The sequence below is a fragment of the Crinia signifera genome, chromosome 4, assembly GCF_055691185.1.
Source record: "Crinia signifera chromosome 4, ASM5569118v1, whole genome shotgun sequence".
Taxonomy (NCBI): Eukaryota; Metazoa; Chordata; class Amphibia; order Anura; family Myobatrachidae; genus Crinia; species Crinia signifera.
In genome coordinates this window covers 332,748,423-332,767,429 of record NC_139220.1, presented here as the reverse complement: position 1 = coordinate 332,767,429, position 19,007 = coordinate 332,748,423, and the positions used below count along the sequence as shown (strand labels likewise).

Genomic DNA, 19,007 nt, shown 5'->3' with positions numbered 1-19,007 from the left:
TTATAGGGTGCTATGTTATGCGGGGGGAGCAGAGTGTGATGTTTTGGTATTAATTATACAGGGGGAGCAGCCTATGGTGTCCTGGTAATTATTATACAGGGGGAGCAGCCAATGGTGTCCTGGTAATTATTATACAGGGGGAGCAGCCTATGGTGCCCTGGTAATAATGATACAAGGGGAGCAGCCTGTGGTGTCCTGGTATAATGATACAGGGGGCAGCCTGTTGTGTCTGCTCATATTATGCAGGGGAGCAGCCTGTGGTGTCCTCTTGTTATTATGCAGGGGGAGCAGCCTGTGGTGTCTTTATAATAATGATAAAGGAGGAGCAGCATGTGGTGTCCTGGTAATAATGATACAGGGGGAGCAGCCTGTTGTGTCCTGTTCTTTTAATACAGGGGGGCAATCAGTAGTGTCTGTTAATTTTATGCAGTGGAGCAGCCTGTGGTGTTATGGGGGGGGGGGGGGTGGGCGGGTGGCAGCCTGTGGTGTTCTGGCATAATGATGCGGGGGGGGGGGGGGAGTAGTCTGTGGTGTCCTGGTATAATTATGCGGGGGGAGCAGCCTGTGGTGTCCTGGTATAATATGTGGGATGGAGCAGCCCATCGTGTCCTAGTATAATAATACAGGGGGAGCAACCTGTGGTGTCCTGTTCTTTTAATACAGGGGGGGGGGGGGGCAGTCTGTGGTGCCTGTTCAATTTCCTCTTGTTATTATGTGAGGGTGGGGAGAAGCAGCCTGTGGTGTCCTGGTATAATTTTACAGGGGGAGCAGCCTGTGGTGTCCTGGTATAATTATACAGGGGGAGCAGCCTGTGATAGCAGCCTGTGGTATCCTGTTCTTATTATACAGGTGAGCAGCCTGCAGTGTCCTGGTATTATGCAGGGGGAGTAGCCTGTGGTGTCCTGGTATTATTATGCAGAGGAGCAGCCTATTGTGTCCTGGTAAAGTTATAATAGTAAAGTGTCTATGGTATAATCGACAAGTTTTGTCTCCCTATACTGTTACTTTATACGGCGGTGCAAAACACTTGTGGCGCCTTATAAATAAAATTATAATAATAATAATCAACTCCAGGCCTAATCTTATTAATACATATTTTTAAACGAAAAACCTTCATTTAACGAAGCGCTGTTACTTATGGGCCAGTGCTCCAGACTTGCCCCCCAGGCTAAAAGTTGCCAGCCAGCCCCTGCAGCAGCAGCAGGGAGGGGGAGGACAGGGGACTGCTGCACTAATCTCACCCTGTACTCAGGCTAAGAACACAGACTTATCAGAGGTGCAGCAGCAGGGAGGGGGAGGACGGGGACTGCTGCACTAATCTCACCCTGTACACGGGCTGAGAACACAGACTTATCAGAGGTGCAGCAGAGGGAGGGGGAGGACGGGGACTGCTGCACTAATCTCACCCTGTACTCGGGCTGAGAACACAGACTTATCAGAGGTGCAGCAGCAGCAGGGAGGGGGAGGACGGGGGACTGCTGCACTAATCTCACCCTGTACTCGGGCTGAGAACACAGACTTATCAGAGGTGCAGCAGGGAGGGGGAGGACAGGGACTGCTGCACTAATCTCACCCTGTACTCGGGCTGAGAACACAGACTTATCAGAGGTGCAGCAGCAGCAGGGAGGGGGAGGACGGGGACTGCTGCACTAATCTCACCCTGTACTCGGGCTGAGAACACAGACTTATCAGAGGTGCAGCAGAGGGAGGGGGAGGATGGGGGACAGAAGCAGCACTCCTCCTGTTCTAAAGGTGCCCACACTCTAGAAAGACATTACAACAGAGCGCACTCGACGAGCGTGCGCACAGACATTACAATAGAGCGCACAAAGCAGCAGTGGTCCCTTTTTGCAGTTGTGGACTCAATTAATGTGTGTTTCACCCATTAGCTACATTGTGTGCTGTGTTTTGAATGTTTAAATGTTTAATATCATTTTGAAGTAAAGTTAACACAAATGCTGAATGTCATTTTCCAGTTATATATAAGTGACGCACAAAAATTTAAATTTCCTTCCAAAGTTGCGCAGCCAAATTCTTTAGCCGCACACAGCCTTCGTAAACTTAGAGGGAACATTGATTTACAGTATATCTAATTGCATCCCAGCAGGACTGTCCTGTAATCTGATGGGACTGCCATGCTATGGAATTCTATCCTTATGTATCCCTCCTATTATCCCTATAGATTGTAAGATTGCGAGCAGGGCCCTCCTACCTCCATGTATCTACCCAGTTTGTTTAATCACTGTAGTTTGCAATTGTAAAGCGCAACGGAATATGCTGCGCTATATAAGAACTGTAAATATAGGGGATGCAGTTACGATCCCGGCGGTCGGGATCCCGGCATTCAGAATCCCGATGCCGGAATCCCGACCGCCGAAATGCCGACACTTTCTCCCTCCTGGGGTGTCCACGACACCCCTGGAGGGAGAATAAATTAGTGTGCCGAGCGTAGCGAGCGCAGCGAGCCCACAAGGGGGGGCGATCCACGTCCCCCCTTGTCGGCATTTCGGCTGTCGGGATTCCAGCATCGGGATTCTGAACGCCGGGATCCCGACCGCCGGGATTCAATACTGAATCCAAATATAGCCATCTTGGATTTGCCCTTAGTTAAAATGGCCACTGTAGCATCACCATATTGTAACATATACCTGCTTGCATATGTTAGAAATGTATATATCAAAATTATAAGCTGTTTGCCTAAAAAAAATTGGTATTGTGTGATGGACTTTCATCAAGATATGGCAACACTGACTGAGCAACCCAAATGCACTTAGTGTTTACAAGTTGCTTAAAACTATCGGGCCTGGACTTGTACCCCTAAAGCCACTATGGCTGATGAAAGACTTTATCATATACGTGTACTGTTATTGATTTATTTGATAAGGAACATTGGCGACAGTGAAATGTATTGCTTATGATATGGACACTGGTTAGACAGCATTAGCACTTGTGCTGCCCCCTCAGTGAACTTACAGCTGACTGCCAATCAGATAGGCTAGGAGGGTGATCTCGAGGACACTAAAAAATGCGGGAAAGCAGCTGTTCTCGAGCCCTGGGCGGGAGAACAGCTGTTCTCGAGGCACATCAGCTGACCCCCAGCGAGGAGTATAAAAGAGCTGTCAGTACAGCTAACGGACACACAGCTGATCGCTCCCTTCTAGAGCCCTCCAACGGAGTCAGTCGGCGCAGCTGTAAACATTGAGCTGTAATCAGCGCTGGCTGAGCTCCTTGGAGAGGAGTCGGGGAAGGGGTCCCAGGCAGGCTGGACAAAATCTCTATATGTGCCAGCATTACCGAACTGAACAAGAGACAATGCCAGAGCCACAAGCAGCTTGCTTATAGAAAGCCTATCTAGGACGCTGCCGCTGCACACTTAAAACTGCCTCCCTCCTGCCCACCGCAAGCCGCCCAGTGCTAGAAACACAGCCGCAGAGGGACAGCCACGAACACCCCTCCACACCCAGAGCCTGTCAGAAGCTATGACAGCGCCCTGCGGGAGACGGGAGGCGGTGGGGGAAGGAGAGTGCCGAAGACGCTGCAGCTAAGAAAAGCCAAGTACCTTGCTGCCGGCGGGGAGAAAGTCACGCCGCGTCTGTTCCGGAAGAAGCCGGAGAGTCCCGCCTGTGAAGCCGCGCTGCACCAAGCCAGGTGAAGGAGCCGCCTCTTCCCCGCCCACCAAAGATGACGGAGGTTAGAGCCGCCCAGCTGATGCCGGCATCTGCGGCCAGAAACTGAGAGGCGCAGCCCGAAGAGGAGAACCGCCGCCCTCTGCTACAAGACCGCCCCTCTACACCCAGGGACTCCCTCACATACGGGGGAGCCCTGCGGGAGACGGGAGGGGGCGGAGTGAGGAAGCAGGGGCACGGCGCTGCCTGACAGCCCATCCAGGCACGGAGCCGCCCAGCACTGGCCAGAAGTCACTCTCTGTTGCGCCCCTCTACACCCTGGTGCCGCCCACCTTATAGGCGGTCACCAGCGGGAGACGGGAGGCGGCGCATACAGTAGGGGAAGGAGTCACCCAGAACATATCCACTGAAGAGGGAGAGGAAGGGGAAAGAGCCGCACAGCAAAACACTCTCACTCAGCCATCCAGCCGACAGAACAGTATCACCCCTGTCATAGAGAGATGTTTCTGCCGGGGCACAGCAAGAGAAGCGCTGCCCGCTCACCACTGCTGCTCCCCACCTGTCACTGATAGCTGCTCTGTCTACCAGGAAAAAGAACTGTCTCTCAGCTGCCGCCCGCCCACAAGTTAGCACAGACTCCTGAGGGACGCCCCATTCACGCCCCTCTACACCTGGGCTCCGCCTGCCTGTCTAGCAGAGCTGCCTGAGGGAGACGGGAGGAGGCGGGGGAAAGGCAGCCAGAACCATCCCAGCAAGGCACATAGAAAGCTGCCCCTGTCACACCTTTCTACACCCTGGTGCTGCTTGTGTATTAGGCAGTCACCAGCGGGGGACGGGAAGTGGTGTGACAGGGAACTACCTTAAAGTTTGTAAGTAAGAGACTGACACACCATAAAGCAGCCACACTCAGGAAGAAAATGCAGTGACAGAATCAGGAGCCAGAATTATCACAGCAGCCAAGTAAAGCACAGGATAAGAAGAGGATAGAGAGAAGGAGAGAGACAGACTGCTAGACTGGGAACAGCTGCCAGATTTGGGTGAGCTTGAATGACCCCCTTTTTACGCACTTTACACCACAAGGAATACTAGATCATTAAGTCAGTAGCATCTAGAGACAGCTGTTTTAGTGCGAACATATATATCCTATGCTACACAAGACAGGAAAGAGAGCATCAGCTTAGAGCTTTTGCAATAACTGCTCTTGGGCTCACAACCAAGCAATTATAGGATAAAAGATAGAAAGTTTCTATCCTCTTAGGGAAAGCTAGACTATTGTATCTAATTCAGTGACTCAAATACTTTGGGTGATATATATCACATATCAAAGGGACAGAGACATAGACTTCTACAGTGCTAGGTTTGCCTAGTGAAGACCAGCGGAGAGACTCATATTTAGACAGGTTGTTTATTAACCCATTCACACCTTCAGCATATCAAGGGCCCCAACGCGCGCCAACAAACATATTTATATGCAGTATTTTTTTATGCTGGCCAGCGCATGGTAAATTTTTGTGTAAATGCATGCATTAATATATGTATAGGAAATGTAGAGAGTATAGTTGTTTATTGAGGTTATACATATGTCATGCAAAGTTATATACTGAATCGTCATACTGTGTAAAGTTATATTCTGCTTGTTCTATAAAGTTATTGATGTGTCATGTTAAAGTCATTAATTGAAGCCTTATGTTATGTAAAAGTTGTTTATTGAATTCAAATGTTACACATTGTAAAATCATATTCATCATTTTAAGAAAGTAAACTTACCTTTTATATATAAACTCGCTGTACCTCTGTTCATTTGAGAGCCCTAAAAGGAAATAAGTATAATATCAGTATAGTCTATGTGGTAGCCACATACCTGCAATTAAAAGGTGGTTACACTTGGAGGCACTGGAGCTGAGATTTGGTAGGATCTCCTGTTTACCAAACATATATAAAATGGAGACTTTAACAGGAATGGATATACACGAGTGGTGTATACAAAAAGATAGGGACCCTAGGAAATGCCTAGGAATAGCAGGAAACTTTTCGGAGTTCTCAGATGAAGAGGTACTAGAACAAGCAGACAAACTGTATGGTATGCTTAAACCAAAAATAGTGGACAAATGGAAGGGAGCCTTGGGGAAGGTAACGGCATTTCTCATAGAGAATCTGAGAGAGTTAGACCCCAGCTTACTCCCGGCAATGGTTTTAGCTAGCGAAGAAACAGGGAGGAAATGGCATATAATAGGGCCAGTAAAACCAGAAGGGCCTGCCAGTACAAAAAACCCCACCACTAATGCAAATACCAAAGGGAAAGAGGAAAGGGATGTAGAGGATAATGATACCCAAAGCCAAACCACCAATGTAAGTGGCGGACAATTTGAGGTTATAGTAGACAGGGTGGTAACATAACTTGAAAGATGGCATTATGAGGGAAGTTATCGTAGGCTGCGTATATTTTCTGGGATTATCCCAATACCCACGGGAGAGGAAGCCTATGAGGCATGGAAGGAGGCAGCCATACAGCAAGCTGAAGAGTGGCAGTGCCCAGATAAAATTAAAAGGCAAAGGGTGGTAGAAAGTTTGAGGGGCCCCGCCATGGGAATTATCCAGGCAGCCAGGCACAGTAGCCCCAATGCCACCCTGGAAACGTATTTAGAGGCCCTGGATTATGCATTTGGGACCCTGGAGGACGTAGGGGACCTTACGTCCCGACTATACCATACATTCCAAGACCCTGGGGAGAAGCTAAGCACCTTCCTGATCCGCCTAGACAAGTTATTGTATAAAATAGTGGATAAGGGAGGAATAGAGAAAACGGAGGTAGACAAACACAGGATGAAGCAGCTTCTCAGAGGAGCATTAACTAGTGACCCTGTTGCGCAGAAGTTAAGATGCTCAGGGATACGAGAGCCTCCCCCTACTTTTAATGACTTACTTAAGGAAGTGAAGCAGGACGAAGTCCTAATTGAAATGAGGGAAAAAACTGTGAAAAAAGTAAAGGTGGTGCAATCCGCCACTGAAAGTAGCGAGTTTGAGGCCAAAATCCTTAAAATGTTAGAAGAACAAAATAAAAAATTAGAGGATTTTATTGTAAAGCAGAATGCCAAGGCCCCCACTCCAAACGTCAACACCCCGATAAGAGGATTAGGAAGGGGGAGTGGCAGGGGGTGTTTTAACTGTGGAAGGTTTGGGCATAGAGCTTTCGAATGTAACCGGGGCACATACAGAAACCCTGGCAGGAGAACAGACAATAGCAGCCTGAGCCAAGAGAGTCAAGAACAGGGAAACGGGAGAGGGAGGTCTGTGAACCCCGCATAGGCCCCCTAGAGATTACTTGCTGCGCCATGGGAAACTCCTGGTGGAATGGGGAATTACCTGAGGGATTAGTAGGGCCCACTTTCCACATGGATGCGTCCATTAACAACAAGCCGTGTAGAATCTTAGTGGATAGCGGGTCCCAAGTGTCCATAATATTTGAGGAGTGGTATGAGAAGAACTTGTCAGAAGTACCTATTCAGCCACTCAGCGGACTTGTAATATGGGGCCTTAGTGCTGAAAAGTACCCCTATCTGGGCTATGTACAAGTGAACCTCAGTTTGCACAAGATGTCATCAAAAGAGACTGACACTTTAGAAACACCTTTAATCGCTTTGGTGTGCCCAGACCTGTCGAAAGAAAGGGGAGAAACACCTGTCATAATAGGGACAAACACCCACATATACCAGGTGTTACAGAAGTGGCAAGAGGGAGAAGAAGAGCAGGCAAATGCAAGTTCTTTCTATGTGGGGACAAAGGAAGATAAGTTTCAGGACTGTTTTGAGGGGAGCGACATTACACCAAATGATAGAGCCATGTTAATCGAAGAACTTGAAAAGCATAAGCAAGCCTTCTCTGAAGGAGAGTGGGATCTCGGCATGGCTAAGGGAGTGGAACACAATATAAGGCTCACAGATGAGACCCCTTTCCGGGAGCGTTCTAGGAGGATTGCGCCAGCTGACTTCGAGGATGTGAGGCAGCACTTAAAAGGACTATTAGAAAACCAAGTTATCATAGAGTCCCGGAGCCCTTATGCCTCCCCTATTGTGGTAGCTCGCAAGAAAAGCGGGAAGATCAGGATGTGCGTCGATTACCGCACTTTAAACCAGAGAACAGTAACTGACCAATATACAGTGCCAAAAATAGACGAAGCCTTAGACTGCTTACAAGGGAGCGCTTGGTTCTCGGTGCTTGACCTAAGGAACGGCTTCTATCAGATTCCCATGAAACCTGAAGATAGAGAAAAGACAGCCTTTATCTGCCCATTGGGATTCTTCGAGTTTCTGAACATGCCCCAAGGAGTCAAGGGAGCCCCAGCCACCTTCCAACGGACAATGGAAAGGATCGTGGGTGACATGGTGTATCGAGAAGTCATCGTGTACCTGGACAATATCATCGTGTTTGGGACAACCCTTCAAGAGCATAACCAACGCCTGCTGAAAGTGCTGGAGAGGTTGATCGAAGGAGGGCTGAAACTATCGCTTGACAAGTGCCGGTTGTGCCAATCACGAGTGACCTTGACCGATCTGACCAAGGGATACCCATCGACTAACAAGAGGGTAAAGTCAAAGAAAGACTGTTATAAGACAAGTGAACCCTTTGGAGATCGGTGGACGGCTACATGCAAGGCTGCTTTCAACTCCTTGAAACAATGCTTAACAGAGGCACCTGTCCTCAGCTATGTGGACCCAGAATTGACATATGTCCTACACATTGCTGCATCGCTGGATGGACTGGGAGGAGTGCTGTACCAAGAACACGGGAAGGAGTTAAAACCGGTGTCATTCGCCAGCCGTGGATTGAGCGAAAGCGAGAAAAAATACCCGACGCACAAATTGGAATTTCTAGCCCTGAAATGGTGTATTGTGGATAAATTCCATGACTACCTGTATGGAGCATCATTTACCGTCCACACTGACAACAACCCGCTTACTTATGTACAAAGCACAGCCAAGCTCGATGCTACCGGACACAGATGGCTAGCTGCATTAGCTCTCTACAACTTCTCGCTGAAATATCGCCCAGGGGTCAACAACACGGATGTTGACTCTCTTTCCCGCATGCCGGGCCAACCTGAAGAAAAAGGGGAAGATGAATGGATCGAAGTACCCGCAAGTAACATCAAGGGGATGTGCCACAGCATCGGAGTGAACCAACCACCCGAAAAGAGGTATGCAGATTGCTTAGGACTGCCACCACAAGTCTTACCACTATCCTACTGTTGGATTAGCCAAGTCGAAATGGAAGGGCTACCGAAGGTGAGACAGAGTCAACTGAGGCAAGACCAGCAAGCTGATCCAGGCATGAGGTGCGCTTTCTCTCACAAGCACAGTCCCAGCACTTCCCCAGAAATTAGGAAAGAAGCTGAACTATTAAAGAGACAGAGGAAGAACCTGATTACCAAGAAAGGGGTAATGTACCGAAGGCATGAAGCTGGGAGAAACCAATGGCAGATTGTGCTGCCAAAGAAGCACCGTGTCACAGTAATGAGAGCTCTCCATGACAATCATGGCCACATCGGGATAGAAAAGACTCTGAAATTAATAACCGATCGGTTCTACTGGCCAGACATGAGGAGAGATGTGGAGGCCTATTGCAAAAACTGTGGTAATTGCGTCGCCAGGAAAACTCTCCCGGGAAGAACAGCCCCACTGGTAAACCTAAAGAGCCAAGGGCCCATGGATCTAGTCTGCATTGACTTTTTAACGCTGGAAGTGGAGTCAGGAAACAAATGCAACATTCTAGTCATTACTGACCACTTTACCAGATACGCCCAGGCATATGTCACCCCAAACCAAAAGGCTGTTACAGTCGCTAATGTGTTGTGGGAGAAATTCTTCATTCACTATGGACTTCCTAACAGACTGCACTCAGATCAGGGGCGTGACTTTGAAAGTAGACTCATCAAAGAACTGTGTCAAAGCTGCGGAATTAAAAAGTCACGAACCACCCCATACCATCCACAGGGTGACCCCCAGCCTGAAAGATTCAACAGAACCCTATTAGATATGTTGGGGACCCTGAATCCACTAGACAAGCGTCGATGGAAGCAACATGTATCCAGACTGGTGCACGCATATAACTGCTCCCGTTGTGATGCCACTGGATATTCGCCATACTATTTAATGTTTGGACGTGAAGCGAAGCTCCCCATTGACATCAGCTTTGGAACTTTAAACTCTGATCCATCAAATACCTCACACTTAAAGTATGTGCAAACCCTTCGGAAAGAACTCCAGGAAGCCTATAAACTGGCGGAAAGGACAGCAGACAAACTTGGGAGAAAGAACAAAACCAACTACGACTGTAAAGTACGTGATCATGTCCTGCACCCAGGAGATAGAGTGCTACTTCGACGACTGGGACACCCTAGAAAATTCAAAATCTCTTACCGCTGGAGAGAAGAACCATTTGTGGTGTTAGAAAAGTTTGAAAACTTACCTGTATACAAAATCCAGAGAGAGGATGGAGAAGGGGCTGTGTTGACCCATCATCGACAGAATCTTCTCCCCATTGGACGGGATACTCGAATGGAGGACCTGAAAGACAGAGACACAGAACCTGTAAGAAAAGAAACGCCTACAAATGACACTGCACAGATACATCATTCTACAGAACCAGAAGAGAATGGAGACGAAATTGGCCAAGGCTGTTACTTCAAAGATTGTAAAAGAGACATTGCCAAAAGCCTTGAGGAGAGTGAAATTGATGATGAACCCCCTTCACCAAGCCCTGCTGTAGCAGATTGGGATTTTACAATTGACTAGGTGATTCATCGCGCACTACGGGCGCTCTTCACACTGGCGTAAGGGGCTGCGCCCCCTTAATTTGTGAACATTTGCATATGAGAAAGATGGTTAGAATTGTATGTAAGATGCCTGTATTGCAACTTGAGTTATAGGTGAAATGTGTTAAATAGAGAGCATATGATGTGGAAGGGGGTGTGTATTGTTTTGTTTAATTAAAAAGCGGTTACAGAGTAAGATGTACATTGATAGTGTGGATGGTACAGTGACATTTGTGGGTGTGGGGGGGGGCTGTGTGTGCATGTTGTTTAGGTGTGTGTGTGCAATAAAGTATAGTAGGGTGTTTTTGAGTCAGCAGCTCCCCACTGGCGGAGGTCACGACACAGGAAAATAGGAGGCTGGGTAGTGATAGGGGTGTGTGGACATAAGGGGGACTAAAGAGGAGGGTGGGAGATACTGTGCAGCTTCTGCCAGTGGGTGAGGGTCCAGCGTGGCAGTACAGGAGTACAGGATGGTGGCCCTTAGTCAGTGTCTCCTCCTACTGGGTGGGAGTTCGGGTGCATGAGAGCAGGAGGCTGGGCTATGAGGCATGATAGGGGCATGTGGGCAAAACAGCGTCAGCAAACTCCCCAGTGGTGGAAGTTACGGTTCAGGAGAGCAGGAAGCTGGGTAGTGATAGGGGTGTGTGAGTATACGGGGGACTAAAGAGGGGCTTAGGGGTGCCGTGAATTGTGGGAGGGGCGCGGGGGTGCCGTGAATCAAGGGAGGGGGGGCGCAGGTGTCGGCAAATCGCGGGAGACCGCAAAGCGTGGGAGGGGGCGTGAATTGCGTGAGGGGGGGTTGCGAATCGCGGGAGGGGGGTGCACGGGGGGTCCGTGAATTGCGGGAGGGGGGGGGCACGGGGCGCGATGAATCACCTAGTTGGTTATATATTCTTGTAGAAGGATGGTAGGATGTTGCTGTCATTCAGAATGCATTTACATAAACAGTAATAGTAGCAGTAAAAGGTCTGACTTAAAACACCTACAGTAAAACAGAACAGGTGTTATATATTATACAAAGAATTGGTTGATGATGTGTAGGTTGACGTGCACATAGTTCATAGTTGTCACTGGGAAAAAATTGCTACAAGAAAAAATCAACACAGAAAGTTCAACGCATGTAAATGTTGACATAAATGTGGCACTTCATCGGTGTCCATGTCGACACATGAGAATGAATATGAAAACATTCAAAAAAAGAAAAATAAATCTTCAAAAACTCATGTCAACCTTTTTCATTGTCGACCATAGCCGTGCCAGTGTTTTGCATGTGCCATTTAATCCTGGGGTTGCCGTGAATCGCGCGCGGGGGTGGGGGGGGGTGGAGGGAGGAGGTGAGGGGTGTCCGCGAATCGGGAGGAGGGAACGTGGGTGGATGCCGTGAATTGCGGGAGGGGGGGGGTTGCGGGGGGGGGGGTGGGTGCCGCGAATTGTGGGAGGGGGGGCGCGCGGGGGGTTGCAGTGAATCGCGGGAGGGTGGGTGGCGGGGGCGTGGGGTTGCCGCAATGACAGGAGGGGGGGTCAGGGGTGGGGAATCGCGGTAGGGGGGGTCGTGGGGGGCACCGTGAACCGCGGGAGAGGGGGCCCGTGGGGTTGGCGCGAATCATGGGAGGGGGTCGCGGGGTGCCGCGAATCACAGGAGGGGGGGTGTCACTGGGTGGGGCCGCGAATCGGGGGAGTCACCGGGGGTGCCGCGAATTGCGGGGGGTGTGCTGCAAATCGCGGGAGGGGGGTCGCGGGGGTGCCGCGAATCGCCACAAGAAAAAATCAACACAGAAAGTTCAACACATGTAAATGTTGACATAAGTGTGGCACTTCATCGGTGTCCATGTCGACACATGAGAATGAATATGAAAACATTCAAAAAAAGAAAAAGAAATCTTCAAAAACTCATGTCAACCTTTTTCATTGTCGACCAAAGCCGTGCCAGTGTTTTGCATGTGCCATTTAATCCTGGGGTTGCCGCGAATCGCGCGCGGGGGTGGGGGGGGGAGGGAGGAGGTGAGGGGTGTCCGCGAATCACGGGAGGAGGGGTCGTGGGTGGATGCTGTGAATTGCGGGAGGGGGGGTCGCGGGGGGGTGGGGGTGTGTGGGTGCCGCGAATTGTGGGAGGGGGGGGTACGCGGGGGGTTGCAGTGAATCGCGGGAGGGTGGGTGGCGGGGGCGTGGGGTTGCCGCAATGACAGGAGGGGGGGTCAGGGGTGGGGAATCGCGGTAGGGGGGCACCGTGAACCGCAGGAGGGGGGGCCCGGGGGGTTGGTGCGAATCGTGGGAGGGGGGGTCGCGGGCTGCCGCGAATCGCAGGAGGGGGGGTGTGTCACGGGGTGGGGCCGCGAATCACGGGAGTCACCGGGGGTGCCGCGAATTGCGGGGGGGTGTGCTGCAAATCGCGGGAGGGGGGTCTCGGGGGATGCCGCGAATCACCACAAGAAAAAATCAACACAGAACGGTCAACACATGTAAATGTTGACATAAGTGTGGCACGTCATTGGTGTCCATGTCGACACATGAGAATTAATATGAAAACATTGAAAAAGTGAAAAATAAATCTTGTCAACCTTTTTCATTGTCGACCATTGCCATGTCAGTGTTTTGCATGTGCCATTTAATCGTGGGGATGCCGTAAATGGGGGGGGGGGGAGGGAGGTGCATACCTCCCAACATGACCCTCTCCAGGAGGGACACATTGCTCTGTTTCTGGACTTTCTTCTTAATTTATGGATTACCATCACCTGTGCTTAAACACCTTTCTTATCAATTACCCTGTTTGAAACAGGTGATGACAATCATAAATTAAGATGGAAGTCCACAACCCAGCGTTACAGCTCCAGACACACTTTGAGTGACAGATGTAGCCAAATATATAAGAGATGACTCTGACTGTCCTGTCCCTGAAGAATGGGTTGTGGGAGAGGAGGACGTAACAGAGAATTATCCCAGTGACTATACTTTGGAGGATGGGGAAGCATTTGGGGAAGTAACCACAACTAGGCCCAAGAGAGCATGTAGGCCCCCAAACATTGTCACTTATGATCAGTTAGGGGTACCCACATATATTCCAAGAGTGACCTACCCTTGCCAACTTAGCAGTATGGCCTTACTTTGCAAATACTCAAACTGTGTATTAATAAGATATAAATATTTCTATGATGATCCAAGTTCATCTATTGCCTTGTATCATCAGGGGAAGAATGTAACATATACATGCCTGTAAATATGTTAAGAAATGTACATACAAAAGTGATAAGCTGTTTTGCCTCATAATTGATGTTGTGTGATGAACTTTTCCACAAATGTGGTAACATTCACTGAGCAACCGAAGTGTACAAGTTGCCAGAAAATGTCCAAAACAATGTGGCATGGACTCTTATATATGTTAACAACATGGCTAATGGGAAACTTTACAATATATATGTATTGTGGTTAAATTATTTTACAAAAGACATTGGTGACAGTGAAATGTATTATTAACACATAGACTTTGGTGAAGCAGCATTAGCACTTGTGCTGCCCTCTGAGTGAACATACAGTTAGCTGTCACTCAGGCAAGCCTCCAGAGTGGCCTCGAGGACACTATTTGTGCGGGAAAACAGCTGTTCTCGTGGACTGAGCGGGAGAACAGCTGTCCCCGTGCCGCATCAGCTGACCCCCCAGCAGGGAATATAAAAGAGCTGTCAGTACAGCTAACGGACACAGCTGATTGCTCCCTTCCAGAGCCCTCCAACGGAGTCAGTCAGCGCGGCTGTAAACACTTGAGCTGTAACTAGCGCTGGCTGAGCTCCTTGGAGAGGAGTCGGGGAAGAAGTCCCAGGCAAGCGGCACCTAACATTTAGGAGTGCCAGCGCTGCTGAGCCGGAGCTCAAGTATCTCACCGCCGGCAGCTAGAACTTCGTGTGACCTGAAGGGACACCGACAGCACATCGCCCGCTGAAGAAATCACGCTGCTACAGTGACAGCGCACCACACACACTAGCTGCCCAGCCGGTTCTTACCACTGCTCAAGCCGGAAGAAAAGTGCCGCGCCTCCCCGCTGCCCGTCAGCTGTTACCACCACCCATCGCTACACTTCAACTGCAGCAGAGAGAAGAACCAGCACCCCTCCACACCCTGGGATCGCTTCAGCAATTGGCGATACCCAGCGGGAGACGGGAGGGGAGCAGAGGGGCCACCAGCGGTACTCACTGTGAAGCAAGAAGCGCAGACAGCACCTCACTGCCGGAGAAGTCAGTACAAACAGTAAGCTGCCGCTGTCACGCCCCTCTACACCCTGGTGCCGCCCTCACTATAGGCGGCCACCAGCGGGAGACGGGAGGAGGCGTGAACAGCGAGGGAAGGAGCCGCCTACCACCACCAGCCCCTCACAAGCCGGGGAAAGGTAGAGTGAGAGACGCCCATCTCAGCATAAAGCCGCCGCCCAGCCCTGCCGAAAGCCGCCGCCCAGCCCTGCCGAAAGCCGCCGCCCAGCCCAGCTGAAAGCCACCATCCAGCCCAGCATAGAGCCGCCCCTGTCGCGCCCCTCTACACCCTGGTGCCGTTCATATCACTGACGGCCACCAGTGGGAGACGGGAGGAGGCGCCGACAAAAGAAAGGGGGGGGCCCCGCTGTCACCCACACTGGACACTGTCAATAACTACCAAGCCAGAGGTAGCGCTCCTGAACCACCTACAGGAGCACTCTGTCATTCCCCTCCGCACCCAGGGTCTGCCTGTGTTAACAGCAGTACCTTGCGGGAGATGGGAGGTGGGGGACAAGGTGACAGGTGCCACGTTAGGCTGGGTATGCAAGAATAAAGGCAGGCAGATCCAAGACATTAAAGCAGGAAGAGAAGGAGGAAGATAGGAAGAGAGACAGTTGCCCATATAGACAATCACAGCTGCCAGAAGGGTGAGCTAACCTTCTTTATGCACTATAACACCAAAGAATCTCAGACATTTATGTTAGCTCTATTTAAAGACAGCAGCTGTATAGGAATGGCTTAAGCTCCCTACTGCACTGAATAGGAGATTTTGTAGCAATTGCCCCTAGGCTCACAGCCAAGCAATAAACTTCTGAGCGTCTGATGCTACCCTTAGAGAGACTACGACACCCCGCCCCCTAGCCCCCCCCCCCCTCCCTTTCCCCCTACTCCCGTTTCACCTGGAATAACCAAAACAGAGTCATTTATTTATGGCGAATTAAAGGTCACATTTATTAATCAGATTACAAATATAATCTTACTCGCTTATGTGGCAAAGAAAGCACTGCGGTCCACCAGCCCTCGAACGTAACTGAATCAAGCCGACCGTGGGGGGTTGCCCATGGACCCTTTCTCGCAACTGAAACCGGTAACCGACCTGGGTCCCCAACTTGCCCCCCCCCCCCGGCGCCAGGCCTTTGGAGATCTGCACCCCCCTTTTTGGGGTGCCTCCGCTTCCTGACGCCACACTTTGGCTGGCCCGCAGGTACTTCCGCCAACGCTAGGTTCCCAGAACCGCAGCCCGCCACCTTACCGTGACCTTCCCTCACCCTATGACTCAAACCTTCATAACAAATTCACACATTTGCAACAACAGGAGATCCTCCACCCCGGCAGGGTTTTAGCTATGCATCACTTCCTTTCTCCCTGACCTGATGTATTTCTTGTAGCTAGCTGAGCGCCACCTCCCGATGCATTTTATCTCTTTCTCCGAACAACCTGCTTCGAACGCTGTGGTGGCTGCCCCAATTCTAAACGAGTGCGTACCATACTCCTTTTCCTGCCACCCGTTGGCCCTCACACATCGCTTAAACAGGGTTTTAAATTGGTATACCGTGAGTGGGGACTCGTCCGCGTGCACCAAAAAGGCCTCAGACCCTCCTTTAACCTCGTTGGCTCTGAGCGCCAAGTATTCTTTTACCAACCTAACGGGGCATGTCTCTGGGTTGCTTCCTTCCCGCAATGCCACCCATTTTCCTTTGCCCTGCTGGTCTGTCTTAGACCTGTGTCTCTTGCAGGCCACCACCGTTCCGCTCACTGATACATTGCCCGCCACATGCCTGACCCCTTGCAAGCTTTCGACGCGGCCACCAGCTCGCCAACCCTAAATGCCCCATGGAATGCCATTGCGAATGTCGCCCTGAGCAATGCTGTTTCGAAGACCCCCCTGCACACGTCTTTAGCTGCCACCATGAGTTGCCCCAGCATCGGCTCAGTAATGGGCCGCCTAGTATCAGGCTCCGTTGGGCTCCGCCTGCCCCAACCTTTCATCATCCGGCTGATGATAAAGCTCTTTGTAATGTCCTCCTCCCCTGCTACCTTTGTAAAGAAAGCGATGGCTGCCAGTGCTACCCTTGCTTGGGCTTTGGACTTCCCGTCTTTGTACATTCCCCACAAGAATTCTTTTATTGACTCGCTTTCCCGCTTACCCTCCCTTGCTGCTGCTTTATGTCTCCCCCATTCTTCCCAAGCTGCCCTGTAGCTTCTCCATGTCGCAGGCGCCAACGAGTCCTTCACCAGCTTGTTCACTCCCTCTTGACGACCTGCCATAAATGAGGTGGACATGTTAACCCTTGAAGCTGCGCTTGGGGGGCTGCTTCCCTAAAGGCTTCCCATTTTCCCCTAGAGAGGGCATCAGCTATGATGTTGTCTACCCCTGGGACGTGCTTGGCACAAAAGTTAATATTGTGCTGCAGGCAAACCAATACCAAATGCCTGATCAGATTGATCGCTGGCGGGGAGGAGATACTCTGCTTGTTGACCGCCTGAACCACCCCTAGGTTGTCGCACCAGAATGTTATTTCCTTGCTGGCTAGCCTGTTACCCCACAACTCCACCGCTACTATGATCGGGAACAGCTCTAGCAGCAGCATGTTCCTGGTCAGCCCTGCTTTGATCCAACTCTGCGGCCACTTGGATGCGCACCATTCCCCCTCGAGATATGCCCCAAAACCGCAAGACCCTGCCGCATCGGTGTACAGCTGCAGTTTCTTGCTCGACACAGGTGGTGCTGGCCAGATGCGAACACCATTGAATTCCTTTAGAAATGTTTCCCACATAAACATGTCTTCTCTGATTTCTTCTGTCAATTTAACCAGATGATGCTGCTTTTTTACCCCTGCTGTGGCCCTTTCCAGTTTCCGGCAGAAGATTCTGCCCATTGGGATCACTCTGCATGCGAAATTAAGTGACCCTAGCAACGATTGGAGCTGTTTTTGGGTAATCTTCTTTGCTCTTGCATGCTCTCCAATCTGCCTCATAAGGCCAGCAACCTTGTCCTCTGGTAATCTACACAGCCTGTCGGTGGTATCTATTTCAATTCCCAGATATGACAGTTTGTTTGAAGGCCCCTCTGTTTTTTCTTTTGCTATGGGAACCCCAAAAGTGTGAAACAGCGCCTGAGCGCATTTTAACAGACGTTCGCATGTGCCCGTGTTTGCCTGGCCTACCAGAAGAAAGTCATCCAGATAGTGCGCAATTGTCCTGCAACCCGTCCCCGCTTCAATGCACCAGTGCAGGAACGTGCTGAATTTTTCAAAGAACGCGCATGAAATGGCGCAGCCCATGGGTAAACAAAGATCCACATAATAATTGCCCTCAAACTTTAGACCCATGAATCTGTGACTATGCGGGTGAAAGGGGAGGAGCCTAAAGGCGGATTCAATGTCTATCTCCCCCAATTGGGCCCCCACCCCACAGCTGCGCACTATTTTGAGTGCGTCTTCAAACGACTGGTAATCCACGCTGCACTGCTGCTTGTCCAAGGCGTCATTCACTGATCTTCCTGCTGGGTAAGACATGTGTTGGATGAGCCTGAATTTCCCGGGTGTCTTTTTTGGGACCACTCCTATTGGGGACACTATTAAATGCTGAAAAGGGGGTTCTGGGAAGGGTCCTGCTATGCGCCCTGCTTCCATCTCCTTGCGGACCTTCTCCCCCACTATGAATGGGAATTCACTGGCAGATTTCAAATTTGTTTCTTTTACTGCACCTAGGACTTCCCCTTCAATGGGCAGTTTAAACCCATCCCTGAACCCTATTTTTAGAAACTCTGCTTCCTCCCTCTTGTGGTACCACCCCAGCCATTTCTGCATGCTGTCCAATTTTACTGGAGTAGTGGCCTTACTTAAACCGACGAGCTCCGTCTGTCTTGCCTCCAGGTAAACCGCCTGCTCTTTTACCGCATTACTTCGCTGGGTGTCCGCTCCCACATTGTGAGCATACGTGCCTGAACTTGCACTGCTGGCCTCTTGCGCATTGGGTGCTGTTGTAAGCGAAGCATTTTCCTTTTGATTTCCCTTGAAAACTAGGCCTCCCTGTCCAATTCCCTTGCTCGCTGTCCTGCTCTTCTTCCTTGGGCTGTGTCACATGCAGCCAGATCTCTACATCCTTCTCTCCCAATGTAAGCACTTTCCGGCCACTGTGCTTCTTGCGGAAGGCTTCATCATAAGCCCTCCATGTGTTTGCCTTGCTGTTCTCCACCATGTCGTGTATCATGTTCATATATATCAGCACATTCATGTTCTCTCCCGGCCTGGTCTTAAGGTAACATGCTGCAAATTTGTACATCCCGCTTAGCCATCTGTTGTACGTCTTGTACGCGGCTTCTGCTGC

At 50.3% G+C, this 19,007-nt stretch overlaps 1 pseudogene across 1 annotated transcript in view; it reads left to right on the top strand.

Annotated features, from left to right (window-relative positions):
* Window positions 1-533: 533 nt before the first annotated feature.
* Window positions 534-19,007, top strand: part of LOC146076005 (uncharacterized) — a 59,003-nt pseudogene continuing 40,529 nt past the window's right edge. The window contains exon 1 of the transcript XR_014473676.1: window positions 534-4,663. The product of XR_014473676.1 is annotated as an uncharacterized LOC146076005 (transcript). The remainder of the gene's footprint in view (window positions 4,664-19,007) is intronic.